The sequence below is a fragment of the Hibiscus syriacus genome, unplaced genomic scaffold, assembly GCF_006381635.1.
Source record: "Hibiscus syriacus cultivar Baekdansim isolate YM2019G1 unplaced genomic scaffold, ASM638163v2 tig00001478_pilon, whole genome shotgun sequence".
Classification (NCBI taxonomy): Eukaryota; Viridiplantae; Streptophyta; class Magnoliopsida; order Malvales; family Malvaceae; genus Hibiscus; species Hibiscus syriacus.
The window spans coordinates 1,346,950-1,365,785 of record NW_024061874.1 but is presented as its reverse complement, the minus strand read 5'-3'; the positions used below and the strand labels follow the sequence as shown (position 1 = coordinate 1,365,785).

The 18,836-nt window shown below is 34.7% G+C and overlaps 1 long non-coding RNA gene across 1 annotated transcript; it reads right to left on the bottom strand.

Annotated features, from left to right (window-relative positions):
- Window positions 1–276: 276 nt before the first annotated feature.
- LOC120127162 lies at window positions 277–16,791 on the bottom strand. The gene is made up of 4 exons (XR_005516515.1): window positions 16,753–16,791; window positions 11,236–11,313; window positions 5,742–5,819; window positions 277–355 (listed from the first exon to the last, which is right to left on the bottom strand). It is a non-coding gene; the product is annotated as an uncharacterized LOC120127162 (long non-coding RNA).
- Between the last annotated feature and the right edge of the window lie 2,045 nt (window positions 16,792–18,836).

Genomic DNA, 18,836 nt, shown 5'->3' with positions numbered 1-18,836 from the left:
TGTTGACTTCCCCTATAGTTATGACATTCGCTTTCCCTTGAAATGATCATTGTCCCCAAGGATCAAACCCTTTTGATATCTCATTACTGATTTTCGTTTGCAATAACTGATATCTCCCCTTGAACTATGCCAACTCCTGGAGAGCCTTCACATTTTCAATTGTAACTTGAAGCAAATTTTTATGAAGTTCACCTATCTTTTTCTGAAGAGTTGCATTAACATTTTTCTCAAGTAAATGCCTTTCTTCCTGTTGCGATAAAAGCAACAGTACTGCCACCTTTTCTTGCAATGCATGTGCAAGGGCTTCTGAGACATTAAGCTTAGTCTCAGCAGTATTTGAATTGAGCAAATCGCTCTTTTCTTTCTGATTAAGAGCATCAAAGTCCACTCCAATATCAACCAACGAATTTATTTTAGGTCAATATATATTCAGATTGATTAATCCTCTGCTCAATATATCATCCCAAACTGCCGACTTCATCTCAAATTTATCCTTCAATGGTTCTAAAACTGGAACAATAGCAAGTACTCCTGCCGATGAAGTAACTGTCTGTGGTGCCATTGAAGGCTTTGAGCCTGGTTGTTAATTTAAGCCATCCAGGAGATCATTGTTATTTTGAGGTTGAGCAGACACGTGTGAACTGACAGGAGCTTTAGAGCCCATCTGAGAGTTGAAGCTTCCATTACTGCTTTAGGCAGCAGATTCTGGAATATAAGGGGGTACGGTGGAGATACCAGGTGCAGAGTAAGCATTGGCGGAGAATGAATCCCCAAAGTTAAAGTTAGTAACTGTCTCAGAATTTACAGAATGTAGCTGAGGAGCTACTGTATTTTGGTTTGTTGCAGGTTGGAAAATAGGCATGAAAAAGGAAATTTGTTTCACACACATATGCCCGATGGAGATAACAAGTTTCTGGACTGCCTTAATGTCATCACCTTTGCAAAATATAAGCTTTCTAAAGAATTCCCACAACTTTCTTGCTCTCTCCTCATGCAAAATCACAAGCTTAACACCCATAAAAATTATAGACCCACACGTAACCATAACCCAGAAGAATTCATATCCGAATACAATAACCCATATTTTTGCTGTTGACAGAACAAATTGTGGCCTATAAAAAGAACCAATCTCCCTTTTAGTCATACTCAAACTCCCAGCAAATGGAATTATACTCATTCCCATCAACAAAAGCCGAAACAAATAAGGATCAAAGACTTCAACATGTTTATTGACATTCATAAACTCTAAAAAATAAATTTCTCTAAACATCGATTGAAATTCGTCTTCTACTCTTACATGCATTTTATCAAACACGTGAGAAACATCATGTTCCCTTTGTTCTTCACGTGAATAAATTTTGAGGTGGATAAAAATGAGTTGAGAAGTATCCAATGAAGGTCGATCTATACCTTTTTTCCATGTAATTTGTTGTTCATAAGTCATCTGAATTGGAGTTGATTTAGGATAACTAGTAACACTCGAATCAGACTCTTTAAGCATCTTTTGTTGCACATCACGAGGGGAAAGTATTTTATTAAAAACGCCACAAGAATTGAATTGAGAGTCTCGTAAATCTTCTTTTTTGGCATGGGTTTTATCCAAATTCTGCTGCTTGCTTATGGGAGTTGTCTGCTCCATTTCTTCAGCGCTCTTGGCCAATAGATTTAAGTTTCTTTGAAGGCATTCCCTGGTTTCTTCTGATCTAGCTTCCAAGTTGCTGAGTCTATTTTCCCAAATAGTTTTATGTTCTTCCCACCATTTCGGTGCAGTCTTGGATGGTTCTCCACTGCTCGTTTCTTGAAATTTCTAGAGGTTTATTTTCCACCATGTTGTTTTCTGCTTACCCAACTTGAGTTGGATCAAGAATAGGCTTTGATTACCAATTGTTATGAATTAGGATGAAGAATTAGGTTTCAGAAAGAATAGTAAGGAATTTAGGAGAAAATGAATTCATTCATTCATAAGAGATGATTCCAAATGGAATCAGGTACAGTTTTATATATTTACAAGTACCCAGCTGCATGTTAGTAATTTACCACCTAACCTAATTTACCACCTCAGGCCTACCATCACCCAGGCCCGTGTTTTGCCACAGTAGACCCAAACTCCTTATCCATCCTAACCTAATGGTACTAATCTCAATTTTCTCCTCAACCTTTTCATTTTCCAATTCTTCCCCGTTCCAAATCCCTAACTGAGATAATTTCCTCTCAATTTCCCCTTTTCCCAACCCCAATTCCTCTTCCATCATGACATACTTTCTTAAACATTTTTAATTTTTTTAAATTACAATTTATGGCTTTTATTATTTTTATTTTCAAATTTTTTAATAGTTTTTTTTTGCTAAAATTGTATGTTGAAATATTATTAATGGGGATCAGAAAAACCGAAGAAGACAAGAATAATTTGACAAGAGAAGAAAAAAAGTAAATAAGGCAAAAGTTGTCCTAAGTTACTTTGCAGCTTTACCAAACTCGAGAAAAACAACAGACAAATCCGGCATTATACAAATTAATATGGAGGAAATACCAGGGGATCAACCATGTTAATAATGTTATTTCTATTTTTCTTAATTAGTATTTAACAAAGAAAAATTAACTTAAATCAAACGATTCATGTTAAATTCTACTGATTAAAATATGAAAATAATTATTAGCCTCATACTATCAACCTTAAAATTTTCTTAAATTTTCTATTCGATCCGATTATCTGAATATTTTTACAGAACTTTATCGCTTTTTAGCTTCTAATACAAGCTCCAGAAAAATATGAACCCACGAAAATGTCATTTTTAGGGGTGAACTATTTATTTACAGACCAAAATACATAACTTAAAATTATACTTTGGTCACTAGTTTTGCAAAGTTTTTACTTTAGCTACTAAACTTTCAAAATTTATGTTTTTGTCACTAGTACAAAATTTGGGATATTATAATTCTCCTCCTTTAGAAAATTTGTCCTTGAATTTTCATTGCATATATGATGCAAAGAGATGAGGAAACTGTTTTTTCATATATTCTCCTTTTTCCCAGGTAGCTTCCTTAACTTTATAGTTTCATCAAAGAAATTTAACTAGTGTAATTGTCTTGTTCCTTAGTTCTTAACTTCATACTCTAATATTCACTGATTCTTCTTCATAAGTAGATTTGTTGAATCTCTCCTCCGATGTAATGACATGCGAAGGATCCGAAAGATACCTTCGAATATAGACTAAATCTTTTCACAACTTCAAATGGACCAATGACCTCGAACTCAATTTTCCTTTTCGTCCAAACTGCAGGACCTTATTCCATAGTGACACTTTAAGAAATACTTTATCGCTGACCTGAAATTCAATTTCTCTTCTCTTTTAGTCTGAATAAAATTTCTGTCGATTGGCTGCTACCTTGGGATTATCTTATATAGTCTTTACTTTTTCTTCCACTTCTTTAATTAGATCTGGGCTCACTATGTCTCGATCTTTTAACTCGTACTAGTTCAGAGGCGTTCGACATTTTCTTTCATACAAAGCTTTATAAGGAGCTATTTTAATACTTGACTGGTAGTTGTTATTATAAGTGAATTCTGTTAAGGGTAAGTACTTTTCCCACGAACCATTAAAATAAATTGCGCAAGCCCTTAGCATATCCTCCAAAATCTAAATTCTTCATTCTAATTTCCCATTTGTCTAAGGATGAAAAACTATGCTGAAATTAAGTTTAGTACCCAAGGCTTTATGTAAGGACTTCTAGAACCTATACAATCGAGACATGTACTCCATGTAATCGTATAATTTCCTTAATGTAAAATTCAACATACTTATCCAAAGAGTAATCAGCTCGAATCGGGATAAAGTGCTGACTTTGTCAATCTATCCACGATCACCCAGACTGAATATTTCTTGTTGGGTGTCAAAGGCAACCTTGTCACAAAGTCCATCGTCACTCATTCCTATTTCCACTAAGGAATGCAAATTGGTTGCACTAGTCCAGAAGGCACTTGATGCTCCACTTTTACTTGTTAACATGTAAGAATTTTAGAAACAAACTCAGAAATAACTCTTTTCATGCCTAGCAACCAATATCGGCTCTTTAAGTTGTGATAAATGTTATTTCCTCCTGGATGCATCGTCAATGGATTATAACGTGCCTTAGAAATGTGTTTTTTCTTTAATCCTTAATCATTTGGAATAAAGATTTGTCCTCGGTAGTATAAACATCAATCAAACTTCACTTCAATATCTTTGTTTTCATCTTTTTCTACCTGTTCGATCCTTGACATTCAATTTTAATCCTTCCTTTAAAGACCATTGATTCGATCCAACAAGGTAGGCTTTAACTTTAATTCATAAATTATGTTCCATATTCCACCATCGATAATCGAGCATCCAAAGCTCTCAATGTAGAAAAGATCTTTCGGCTTAATGTGTAAACTACCACATCATCATTTCTCAGATGGTAATTAATGGTTACATCATAATCTTTAAGGAATTATATCCATCTCCTTTGCCTCAAGTTCAATTCCTTTTGAGTTAGCATATATTTTTTACTTTTATGATATGTGTAAGTGTAGCATCGCTCACCATATAAGTAGTGGCGCCAAATATTTATAGTGAATATCACCGCTGCCAGGTCTAGATCATGAGTAGGATAATTTGTTTCACACATCTTAAGGTGTCTCGAAGTGTAATCTACCATTTTTCCTTATTGTATCAATATATATATCCCAACATATTATAAGATGTGTCACTATAGATCACATATTCTTTTCTGAATTCTAGATGCACTAGCACTGGAGCTTCTATCAAGATCTTCTTTAACGTCTTAAAACTTTCTTGGTCCTTAGCAGCTTGGTCAGAAGGAAAGCAACCATCAAGAAATTCTTCATGAACCTTCGAAAATATCTAACAAGTCTAAAGAAACTTCAAATTTCAAAAACATTCTTAGGAGTTTTCCACTTCACTATAGCCTGCACTTTCTTGGGATCAACTTTTATTCCTTTTGCAGAAATCACATTGCAGAGAAAAGCAACTTCAGATAACAAAAATTAACACTTTGACAACTTAACATATAACTTTTTATCCCAAAGCATCTGAAGTACAATACGAACATGCTTATCATGATCTTCTTTTGTCTTGAAATAGACCAATATATCATCTATAAATTTCACCACCAAATGGTTGAGATACGATTGAAATACATAATTCATTAGGTTCATAAATATTGTAGGGGCATTTGTTAATCTAAATAACATCACCACAAATTCATAATAGCCGTTCAGGTTCTAAAAGCCATATTAGGAATATCATCGACTTTTATCTTTGATTGATGATAACCAGGTCAAAGATGGATCGTAGAAAACAATGATGCACCTTTGAGCTAAAGAGGTTTGCTGATAGGGTTGCAGCTTTAGGTAAACCTCCTCCCCCACAGTAAATTATCTTTCTGTTAATTGTTTAAGTAACTCATTCCTGCTGATTTCTTTGTTGACTTCCCCTATAGTTATGACATTCGCTTTCCCTTGAAATGATCATTGTCCCCAAGGATCAAACCCTTTTTGATATCTCATTACTGATTTTCGTTTGCAATAACTGATATCTCCGCTTGAACTGTGCCAACTCCTAGAGAGCCTTCACCTTTTCAATTGTAACTTGAAGCAAATTTTTATGAAGTTCACCTATCGTTTTCTGAAGAGTTGCATTAACATTTTTCTCAAGTAAATTCCTTTCTTCCTGTTGCGATAAAAGCAACAGTACTGCCACCTTTTCTTGCAATGCATGTGCAAGGGCTTCTGAGACATTAAGCTTAGTCTCAGCAGTATTTGAATTGAGCAAATCACTCTTTTCTTTCTGATTAAGAGCATCAAAGTCCACTCCAATATCAACCAACGAATTTATTTTTGGTCAATATATATTCAGATTGATTAATCCTCTGCTCAATATATCATCCCAAACTGCCGACTTCGTCTCAAATTTATCCTTCAATGGTTCTAAAACTGGAACAATAGCAAGTACTCCTACCGATGAAGTAACTGTCTGTGGTGCCATTGAAGGCTTTGAGCCTGGTTGTTAATTTAAGCCATCTAGGAGATCATTGTTATTTTGAGGTTGAGCAGACACGTGTGAACTGACAGGAGCTTTAGAGCCCATCTGAGAGTTGAAGCTCCCATTATTGCTTTGGGCAGCAGATTCTGGAATATGAGGGGGTACGGTGGAGATACCAGGTGCAGAGTAAGCATTGGCGGAGAATGAATTCCCAAAGTTGAAGTTAGTAACTGTCTCAGAATTTGCAGAATGTAGCTGAGGAGCTACTGTATTTTGGTTTTTGCAGGCTGGAAAATAGGCATGAAAACAGAAATTTATTTCACACACATATGCCCGATGGAGATAACAAGTTTCTGGACTGCCTTAGTGTCATCACCTTTGAAAAACATAAGCTTTCTAAAGAATTCCCACAACTTTCTTGCTCTCTCATCATGCAAAATCATAAGCTTAACACCCATAAAAATTATAGACCCACACATAACCATGACCCAGAAGAATTCATATCCGAATACAACAACCCATATTTTTGCTGTTGACAGAACAAATTGTGGCCTATAAAATGAACCAATCTCCCTTTTAGTCATACTCAAACTCCCAGCAAATGGAATTATACTTATTCCCATCAACAAAAGCTGAAACAAATAGGGATCAAAGACTTCAACATGTGTATTGACATTCATAAACTCTAAAAAATAAATTTCTCTAAACATCGATTGAAATTCATCTTCTACTCTTACAGGCATTTTATCAAACACGTGAGAAACATCATGTTCCCTTTGTTCTTCACGTGAATAAATTTTGAGGTGGATAAAAATGAGTTGAGAAGTATCCAATGAAGGTCGATCTATACCTTTTTTCCATGTAATTTGTTGTTCATAAGTCATCTGAATTGGAGTTGATTTAGGATAACTAGTAACACTCGAATCAGACTCTTTAAGCATCTTTTGTTGCACATCACGAGGGGAAAGTATTTTATTAAAAACACCACAAGAATTGAATTGAGAGTCTCGTAAATCTTCTTTTTTGGCATGGGTTTTATCCAAATTCTGCTGCTTGCTTATGGGAGTTGTCTGCTCCATTTCTTCAGCGCTCTTGGCCAATAGATTCAAGTTTCTTTGAAGGCATTCCCTGGTTTCTTCTGATCTAGCTTCCAAGTTGCTGAGTCTATTTTCCCAAATAGTTTTATGTTCTTCCCACCATTTCGGTGCAGTCTTGGATGGTTCTCCACTGCTCGTTTCTTGAAATTTCTAGAGGTTTATTTTCCAACATGTTGTTTTCTGCTTACCCAACTTGAGTTGGATCAAGAATAGGCTTTGATTACCAATTGTTATGAATTAGGATGAAGAATTTAGGTTTCAGAAAAGAATAGTAAGGAATTTAGGAGAAAATGAATTCATTCATTCATAAGAGATGATTCCAAATGGAATCAGGTACAGTTTTATATATTTACAAGTACCCAGCTGCATGTACTAGATTCTAACAAATGAACTAACTAATGCCGACTCATGCAGCTTCATAAACATTTGGGCATCTCAGTAATTTACCACCTCAGGCCTACCATCACCCAGGCCCGTGTTTTGCCACAGTAGACCCAAATTCCTTATCCATCCTAACCCAATGGTACTAATCTCATTTTTCTCCCCAACCTTTCCATTTTCCAATTCTTCCCCATTCCAAATCCCTAACTGAGATAATTTCCTCTCAATTTCCCCTTTTCCCAACCCTAATTCCTCTTTCATCATGACATACTTTCTTAAACATTTTTAATTTTTTTAAATTACAATTTATGGCTTTTATTATTTTTATTTTCAAATTTTTTAATAGTTTTTTTTTTTGCTAAAATTGTCTGTTGAAATATTATTAATGGGGATCAGAAAAACCAAAGAAGACAAGAATAATGTGACAAGAGAAGAAACAAAAGTAAATAAGGAAAAAGTTGTCCTAAGTTACTTTGCAGCTTTACCAAACTCGAGAAAAAACAACAACATCCGGCATTATACAATTAATATGGAGGAAAATACCAGGGGATCAACCATGTTAATAATGTTATTTCTATTTTTCTTAATTAGTATACTTTAACAAAGAAAAATTAACTTAAATCAAACGATTCATGTTAAATTCTACGGATTAAAAATATGAAAATAATGTTATTAGCCTCATACTATCAACCTTAAAATTTTCTTAAATTTTTTATTCGATCCGATTATCTGAATATTTTACAGAACTTTATCGCTTTTTAGCTTCTAATACAAGCTCCAGATGATAAATATGAAACCCACGAAAATGTCATTTTTAGGGGTGAACTATTTATTTACGGACCAAAATACATAACTTAAAATTATACTTTGGTCACTAGTCATTTGCAAAGTTTTTACTTTAGCTACTAAACTTTCAAAATTTATGTTTTGTCACTAGTACAAAATTTGGGATATTATAATTCTCCTCCTTCAGAAAATTTGTCCTTGAATTTTCATTGCATATATGATGCAAAAAGAGAAAAACTGTTTTTTCATATATTCTCCTTTTTCCAAGGTAGCTTCCTCAACTTTATAGTTTCATCAAAGAAATTTAACTAGTGTAATTGTCTTGTTCCTTAGTTCTTTAACTTCATACTCTAATATCTTCACTGATTCTTCTTCATAAGTTAGATTTGTTGAATCTCTCCTCCGATGTAACCTTCGAATCATAGACTAATTCTTTTCACAACTTCAAATGGACCAATGAACCTCGAACTCAATTTTTCTTTTCGTCCAAACTGCAGGACCTTATTCCATAGTGACACTTTAAGAAATACTTTATCGCCGACCTGAAATTCAATTTCTCTTCTCTTTTAGTCTGAATAAAATTTCTGTCGATTAGCTGCTACCTTGGGATTATCTTATATAGTCTTTACTTTTTCTTCCACTTCTTTAATTAGATCTGGGCTCACTATGTCTCGATCTTTTAACTCGTACTAGTTCAGAGGCGTTCGACATTTTCTTTTCATACAAAGCTTTATAAGGAGCTATTTTAATACTTGCTGGTAGTTGTTATTATAAGTGAATTCTGTTAAGGGTAAGTACTTTTCCCACGAACCTTTAAAATAAATTGCGCAAGCCCTTAGCTATCCTCCAAAATCTAAATCTTCATTCTAATTTCCCATTTGTCTAAGGATGAAAAACTATGCTGAAATTAAGTTTAGTACCCAAGGCTTTATGTAAGGACTTCTAGAACCTATACAATCGAGACATGTACTCCATGTAATCGTATAATTTCCTTAATGTAAAATTCAACATACTTATCCAAAGAGTAATCAGCTCGAATTGGGATAAAGTGCTGACTTTGTCAATCTATCCACGATCACCCAGACTGAATATTTCTTGTTGGGTGTCAAAGGCAACCTTGTTACAAAGTCCATCGTCACTCATTCCTATTTCCACTAACGAATGCAAATTGGTTGCACTAGTCCAGAAGGCACTTGATGCTCCACTTTTACTTGTTAACATGTCATAATTTTAGAAACAAACTCAGTAATAGCTCTTTTCATGCCTAGCAACCAATATCGGCTCTTTAAGTTGTGATAAATGTTATTTCCTCATGGATGCATCGTCAATGGATTATAACGTGCCTTAGAAATGTGTTTTTTCTTTAATCCTTAATCATTTGGAATAAAGATTTGTCCTCGGTAGTATAAACAACAATCAAACTTCACTTCAATATCTTTGTTTTCATCTTTTTCTACCTGTTCGATCCTTGACATTCAATTTTAATCCTTCCTTTAAAGACCATTGATTCGATCCAACAAGGTAGGCTTTAACTTTAATTCATAAATTAATGTTCCATATTCCACCATCGATAATCGAGCATCCAAAGCTCTCAATGTAGAAAAGATCTTTCGGCTTAATGTGTAAACACCACATCAGCATTTCTCAGATGGTAATTAATGGCTACATCATAATCTTTAAGGAATTATATCCATCTCCTTTGCCTCAAGTTCAATTCATTTTGAGTTAGCATATATTTTTTACTTTTATGATATGTGTAAATGTAGCATCGCTCACCATATAAGTAGTGGCGCCAAATATTTATAGTGAATATCACCGCTGCCAGGTCTAGATCATGAGTAGGTTAATTTCTTTCACACATCTTAAGGTGTCTCGAAGTGTAATCTACCATTTTTCCTTATTGTATCAATATATATCCCAACATATTATGAGATGTGTCACTATAGATCACATATTTTTTTCTGAATTCTAGATGCACTAGCACTGGAGCTTCTATAAAGATCTTCTTTAACGTCTTAAAACTTTCTGGTCCTTAGCAGCTTGGTCAGAAGGAAAGCACCATCAAGAAATTCTTCATGAACCTTCGAAAATATCTAACAAGTCTAAAGAAACTTCAAATTTCAAAAACATTCTTGGGAGTTTTCCACTTCACTATAGCCTGCACTTTCTTGGGATCAACTTTTATTCCTTTTGCAAAAATCACATTGCAGAGAAAAGCAACTTCAGATAACAAAAATTCACAATTTGACAACTTAACATATAACTTTTTATCCCAAAGCATCTGACGTACAATACGAACATGCTTATCATGATCTTCTTTTGTCTTGAAATAGACCAATATATCATCTATAAATTTCACCACCAAATGGTTGAGATACGATTGAAATACACAATTCATTAGGTTCATAAATGTTGTAGGGGCATTTGTTAATCTAAATGACATCACCACAAATTCATAATAGCCGTTCAGGTTCTAAAAGCCATATTAGGAATATCTTCGACTTTTATCTTTGATTGATGATAACCAGGTCAAAGATGGATCGTAGAAAACAATGATGCACCTTTGAGCTAAAGAGGTTTATTGATAGGGTTGCAGCTTTAGGTAAACCTCCTCCCCTACAGTAAATTATCTTTCTGTTAATTGTTTAAGTAACTCATTCCTGCTGCTTTCTTTGTTGACTTCCCTATAATTATGACAATCGCTTTCCTTGAAATGATCATTGTCCCCAAGGATCAAACCCTTTTGATATCTCATTACTGATTTTCGTTTGCAATAACTGATATCTCCGCTTGAACTATGCCAACTCCTAGAGAGCCTTCACCTTTTCAATTGTAACTTGAAGCAAATTTTTATGAAGTTCACCTATCTTTTTCTGAAGAGTTGCATTAACATTTTTCTCAAGTAAATGCCTTTCTTCCTGTTGCGATAAAAGCAATAGTACTGCCACCTTTTCTTGCAATGCATGTGCAAGGGCTTCTGAGACATTAAGCTTAGTCTCAGCAGTATTTGAATTGAGCAAATCGCTCTTTTCTTTCTGATTAAGAGCATCAAAGTCCACTCCAATATCAACCAACGAATTTATTTTAGGTCAATATATATTCAGATTAATCCTCTGCTCAATATATCATCCCAAACTGCCGACTTCGTCTCAAATTTATCCTTCAATGGTTCTAAAACTGGAACAATAGCAAGTACTCCTGCCGATGAAGTAACTGTCTGTGGTACCATTGAAGGCTTTGAGCCTGGTTGTTAATTTAAGCCATCCAGGAGATCATTGTTATTTTGAGGTTGAGCAGACACGTGTGAACTGACAGGAGCTTTAGAGCCCATCTGAGAGTTGAAGCTCCCATTACTGCTTTGGGCAGCAGATTCTGGAATATGAGGGGGTACGGTGGAGATACCAGGTGCAGAGTAAGCATTCGCGGAGAATGAATTCCCAAAGTTGAAGTTAGTAACTGTCTCAGAATTTGCAGAATGTAGCTGAGGAGCTACTGTATTTTGGTTTTTGCAGACTGGAAAATAGGCATGAAAACAGAATTTTATTTCACACACATATGCCCGATGGAGATAACAAGTTTCTGGACTGCCTTAGTGTCATCACCTTTGAAAAACATAAGCTTTCTAAAGAATTCCCACAACTTTCTTGCTCTCTCCTCATGCAAAATCATAAGCTTAACACCCATAAAAATTATAGACCCACACATAACCATGACCCAGAAGAATTCATATCCGAATACAACAACCCATATTTTTGCTGTTGACAGAACAAATTGTGGCCTATAAAATGAACCAATCTCCCTTTTAGTCATACTCAAACTCCCAGCAAATGGAATTATACTTATTCCCATCAACAAAAGCCGAAACAAATAAGGATCAAAGACTTCAACATGTGTATTGGCATTCATAAACTCTAAAAAATAAATTTCTCTAAACATCGATTGAAATTCGTCTTCTACTCTTACAGGCATTTTATCAAACACGTGAGAAACATCATGTTCCCTTTGTTCTTCACGTGAATAAATTTTGAGGTGGATAAAAATGAGTTGAGAAGTATCCAATGAAGGTCGATCTATACCTTTTTTCCATGTAATTTGTTGTTCATAAGTCATCTGAATTGGAGTTGATTTAGGATAACTAGTAACACTCGAATCAGACTCTTTAAGCATCTTTTGTTGCACATCACGAGGGGAAAGTATTTTATTAAAAACACCACAAGAATTGAATTGAGAGTCTCGTAAATCTTCTTTTTTGGCATGGGTTTTATCCAAATTCTGCTGCTTGCTTATGGGAGTTGTCTGCTCCATTTCTTAAGCGCTCTTGGCCAATAGATTCAAGTTTCTTTGAAGGCATTCCCTGGTTTCTTCTGATCTAGCTTCCAAGTTGCTGAGTCTATTTTCCCAAATAGTTTTATGTTCTTCCCACCATTTCGGTGCAGTCTTGGATGGTTCTCCACTGCTCGTTTCTTGAAATTTCTAGAGGTTTATTTTCCACCATGTTGTTTTCTGCTTACCCAACTTGAGTTGGATCAAGAATAGGCTTTGATTACCAATTGTTATGAATTAGGATGAAGAATTTAGGTTTCAGAAAAGAATAGTAAGGAATTTAGGAGAAAATGAATTCATTCATTCATAAGAGATGATTCCAAATGGAATCAGGTACAGTTTTATATATTTACAAGTACCCAGCTGCATGTACTAGATTCTAACAAATGAACTAACTAATGCTGACTCATGCAGCTTCATAAACATTTGGGCATCTCAGTAATTTACCACCTGAGGCCTACCATCACCCAGGCCCGTGTTTTGCCACAGTAGACCCAAACTCCTTATCCATCCTAACCCAATGGTACTAATCTCATTTTTCTCCCCAACCTTTCCATTTTCCAATTCTTCCCCATTCCAAATCCCTAACTGAGATAATTTTCTCCCAATTTCCCCTTTTCCCAGCCCTAATTCCTCTTCCATCATGACATACTTTCTTAAACATTTTTAATTTTTTTAAATTACAATTTATGGCTTTTATTATTTTTATTTTCAAATTTTTTAATAGTTTTTTTTTGCTAAAATTGTATGTTGAAATATTATTAATGGGGATCAGAAAAACCGAAGAAGACAAGAATAATGTGACAAGAGAAGAAACAAAAGTAAATAAGGAAAAAGTTGTCCTAAGTTACTTTGCAGCTTTACCAAACTCGAGAAAAATAACACAAAAATCCGGCATTATACAAATTAATATGGAGGAAATACCAGGGGATCAACCATGTAATAATGTTATTTCTATTTTTCTTAATTAGTATAATTTAACAAAGAAAAATTAACTTAAATCAAACGATTCATGTTAAATTCTACTGATTAAAAATATGAAAATAATGTTATTAGCCTCATACTAGCAACCTTAAAATTTTCTTAAATTTTCTATTCGATCCGATTATCTGAATATTTTACAGAACTTTATCGCTTTTTAGCTTCTAATACAAGCTCCAGATGAAAAATATGAAACCCAAAATGTCATTTTTAGGGGTGAACTATTTATTTACGGACCAAAATAACTTAAAATTATACTTTGGTTACTAGTCATTTGCAAAGTTTTTACTTTAGCTACTAAACTTTCAAAATTTATGTTTTTGTCACTAGTACAAAATTTGGGATATTATAATTCTCCTCCTTCAGAAAATTTGTCCTTGAATTTTCATTGCATATATGATGCAAAAAGATGAGGAAACTATTTTTTCATATATTCTCCTTTTTCCCAGGTAGCTTCCTCAACTTTATAGTTTCATCAAAGAAATTTAACTAGTGTAATTGTCTTGTTCCTTAGTTCTTTAACTTCATACTCTAATATCTTCACTGATTCTTCTTAATAAGTTAGATTTGTTGAATCTCTCCTCCGATGTAATGACATGCGAAGGATCCGAAAGATACATTCGAATCATAGACTAATTCTTTTCACAACTTCAAATGGACCAATGAACCTCGAACTCAATTTTCCTTTTCGTCTAAACTGCAGGACCTTATTCCATAGTGACACTTTAAGAAATACTTTATCGCAGACCTGAAATTCAATTTCTCTTCTCTTTTAGTCTGAATAAAATTTCTGTCGATTGGCTGCTACCTTGGGATTATCTTATATAGTCTTTACTTTTTCTTCCACTTCTTTAATTAGATCTGGGCTCACTATGTCTCGATCTTTTAACTCGTACTAGTTCAGAGGCGTTCGACATTTTCTTTCATACAAAGCTTTATAAGGAGCTATTTTAATACTTGACTGGTAGTTGTTATTATAAGTGAATTCTGTTAAGGGTAAGTACTTTTCCCACGAACCTTTAAAATAAATTGCGCAAGCCCTTAGCATATCCTCCAAAATCTAAATTCTTCATTCTAATTTCCCATTAGTCTAAGGATGAAAAACTATGCTGAAATTAAGTTTAGTACCCAAGGCTTTATGTAAGGACTTCTAGAACCTATACAATCGAGACATGTACTCCATGTAATCGTATAATTTCCTTAATGTAAAATTCAACATACTTATCCAAAGAATAATCAGATCGAATCGGGATAAAGTTCTGACTTTGTCAATCTATCCACGATCACCCAGACTGAATATTTCTTGTTGGGTGTCAAAGGCAACCTTGTCACAAAGTCCATCGTCACTCATTCCTATTTCCACTAAGGAATGCAAATTGGTTGCACTAGTCCAGAAGGCACTTGATGCTCCACTTTTACTTGTTAACATGTCATAATTTTAGAAACAAACTCAGTAATAGCTCTTTTCATGCCTAGCAACCAATATCGGCTCTTTAAGTTGTGATAAATGTTATTTCCTCCTGGATGCATCGTCAATGGATTATAACGTGCCTTAGAAATGTGTTTTTTCTTTAATCCTTAATCATTTGGAATAAAGATTTGTCCTCGGTAGTATAAACATCAATCAAACTTCACTTCAATAACTTTGTTTTCATATTTTTCTACCTGTTCAATCCTTGACATTCAATTTTAATCCTTCCTTTAAAGACCATTGATTCGATCCAACAAGGTAGGCTTTAACTTTAATTCATAAATTAATGTTCCATATTCCACCATCGATAATCGAGCATCCAAAGCTCTCAATGTAGAAAAGATCTTTCGGCTTAATGTGTAAACTACCACATCAGCATTTCTCAGATGGTAATTAATGGCTACATCATAATCTTTAAGGAATTATATCCATCTCCTTTGCCTCAAGTTCAATTCCTTTTGAGTTAGCATATATTTTTTACTTTTATGATATGTGTAAATGTAGCATCGCTCACCATATAAGTAGTGGCGCCAAATATTTATAGTGAATATCACCGCTGCCAGGTCTAGATCATGAGTAGGATAATTTCTTTCACACATCTTAAGGTGTCTCGAAGTGTAATCTACCATTTTTCCTTATTGTATCAATATATATCCCAACATATTATGAGATGTGTCACTATAGATCACATATTATTTTCTGAATTCTAGTTGCACTAGCACTGGAGCTTCTATCAAGATCTTCTTTAACGTCTTAAAACTTTCTTGGTCCTTAGCAGCTTGGTCAGAAGGAAAGCAACCATCAAGAAATTCTTCATGAACCTTCGAAAATATCTAACAAGTCTAAAGAAACTTCAAATTTCAAAAACATTCTTGGGAGTTTTCCACTTCACTATAGCCTGCACTTTCTTGGGATCAACTTTTATTCCTTTTGCAAAAATCACATTGCAGAGAAAAGCAACTTCAGATAACAAAAATTCACAATTTGACAACTTAACATATAACTTTTTATCCCAAAGCATCTGACGTACAATACGAACATGCTTATCATGATCTTCTTTTGTCTTGAAATAGACCAATATATCATCTATAAATTTCACCACCAAATGGTTGAGATACGATTGAAATACACAATTCATTAGGTTCATAAATGTTGTAGGGGCATTTGTTAATCTAAATGACATCACCACAAATTCATAATAGCCGTTCAGGTTCTAAAAGCCATATTAGGAATATCTTCGACTTTTATCTTTGATTGATGATAACCAGGTCAAAGATGGATCGTAGAAAACAATGATGCACCTTTGAGCTAAAGAGGTTTGCTGATAGGGTTGCAGCTTTAGGTAAACCTCCTCCCCCACAGTAAATTATCTTTCTGTTAATTGTTTAAGTAACTCATTCCTGCTGCTTTCTTTGTTGACTTCCCCTATAGTTATGACATTCGCTTTCCCTTGAAATGATCATTGTCCCCAAGGATCAAACCCTTTTGATATCTCATTACTGATTTTCGTTTACAATAACTGATATCTCCGCTTGAACTGTGCCAACTCCTGGAGAGCCTTCACCTTTTCAATTGTAACTTGAAGCAAATTTTTATGAAGTTCACCTATCTTTTTCTGAAGAGTTGCATTAACATTTTTCTCAAGTAAATGCCTTTCTTCCTGTTGCGATAAAAACAACAGTACTGCCACCTTTTCTTGCAATGCATGTGCAAGGGCTTATGAGACATTAAGCTTAGTCTCAGCAGTATTTGAATTGAGCAAATTACTCTTTTCTTTCTGATTAAGAGCATCAAAGTCCACTCCAATATCAACCAGTGAATTTATTTTAGGTCAATATATATTCAGATTGATTAATCCTCTGCTCAATATATCATCCCAAACTGCCGACTTCGTCTCAAATTTATCCTTCAATGGTTCTAAAACTGGAACAATAGCAAGTACTCCTGCCGATGAAGTAACTGTCTGTGGTGCCATTGAAGGCTTTGAGCCTGGTTGTTAATTTAAGCCATCCAGGAGATCATTGTTATTTTGACGTTGAGCAGACACATGTGAACTGACAGGAGCTTTAGAGCCCATCTGAGAGTTGAAGCTCCCATTACTGCTTTGGGCAGCAGATTCTGGAATATGAGGGGGTACGGTGGAGATACCAAGTGCAGAGTAAGCATTGGCGGAGAATGAATTCCCAAAGTTGAAGTTAGTAACTGTCTCAGAATTTGCAGAATGTAGCTGAGGAGCTACTGTATTTTGGTTTTTGCAGGTTGGAAAATAGGCATGAAAACAGAAATTTATTTCACACACATATGCCCGATGGAGATAACAAGTTTCTGGACTGCCTTAGTGTCATCACCTTTGAAAAACATAAGCTTTCTAAAGAATTCCCACAACTTTCTTGCTCTCTCCTCATGCAAAATCATAAGCTTAACACCCATAAAAATTATAGACCCACACATAACCATGACCCAGAAGAATTCATATCCGAATACAACAACCCATTTTTTTGCTGTTGACAGACAAATTGTGGCCTATAAAATGAACCAATCTCCAGTCATACTCAAACTCCCAGCAAATGGAATTATACTTATTCCCATCAACAAAGCCGAAACAAATAAGGATCAAAGACTTCAACATGTGTATTGACATTCATAAACTCTAAAAAATAAATTTCTCTAAACATCGATTGAAATTCGTCTTCTACTCTTACAGGCATTTTATCAAACACGTGAGAAACATCATGTTCCCTTTGTTCTTCACGTGAATAAATTTTGAGGTGGATAAAAATGAGTTGAGAAGTATCCAATGAAGGTCGATCTATACGTTTTTTCCATGTAATTTGTTGTTCATAAGTCATCTGAATTGGAGTTGATTTAGGATATCTAGTAACACTCGAATCAGACTCTTTAAGCATCTTTTGTTGCACATCACGAGGGGAAAGTATTTTATTAAAAACACCACAAGAATTGAATTGAGAGTCTCGTAAATCTTCTTTTTTGGCATGGGTTTTATCCAAATTCTGCTGCTTGCTTATGGGAGTTGTCTACTCTATTTCTTCAGCGCTCTTGGCCAATAGATTCAAGTTTCTTTGAAGGCATTCCCTGGTTTCTTCTGATCTAGCTTCCAAGTTGCTGAGTCTATTTTCCCAAATAGTTTTATGTTCTTCCCACCATTTCGGTGCAGTCTTGGATGGTTCTCCACTGCTCGTTTCTTGAAATTTCTAGAGGTTTATTTTTCACCATGTTGTTTTCTGCTTACCCAACTTGAGTTGGATCAAGAATAGGCTTTGATTACCAATTGTTATGAATTAGGATGAAGAATTTAGGTTTCAGAAAAGAATAGTAAGGAATTTAGGAGAAAATGAATTCATTCATTCATAAGAGATGATTCCAAATGGAATCAGGTACAGTTTTATATATTTACAAGTACCCAGCTGCATGTACTGGATTCTAACAAATGAACTAACTAATGCCGACTCATGCAGCTTCATAAACATTTGGGCATCTCAGTAATTTACCACCTGAGGCCTACCATCACCCAGGCCCGTGTTTTGCCACAGTAGACCCAAACTCCTTATCCATCCTAACCCAATGGTACTAATCTTAGATAGTGGATTCACTCTTTCACCAATCACTATAATTTCAAGGCCTTCTAGAGCCTTCAAAACTAATCGGTTCATGCGACAATCCTGAATGATATGGAGATAGCAAATCCATGCCCAAAATTATTTCAGACTTCTCAAAAGGTATTCTATCAAGTTTACTAGAAACTCGAACTATATC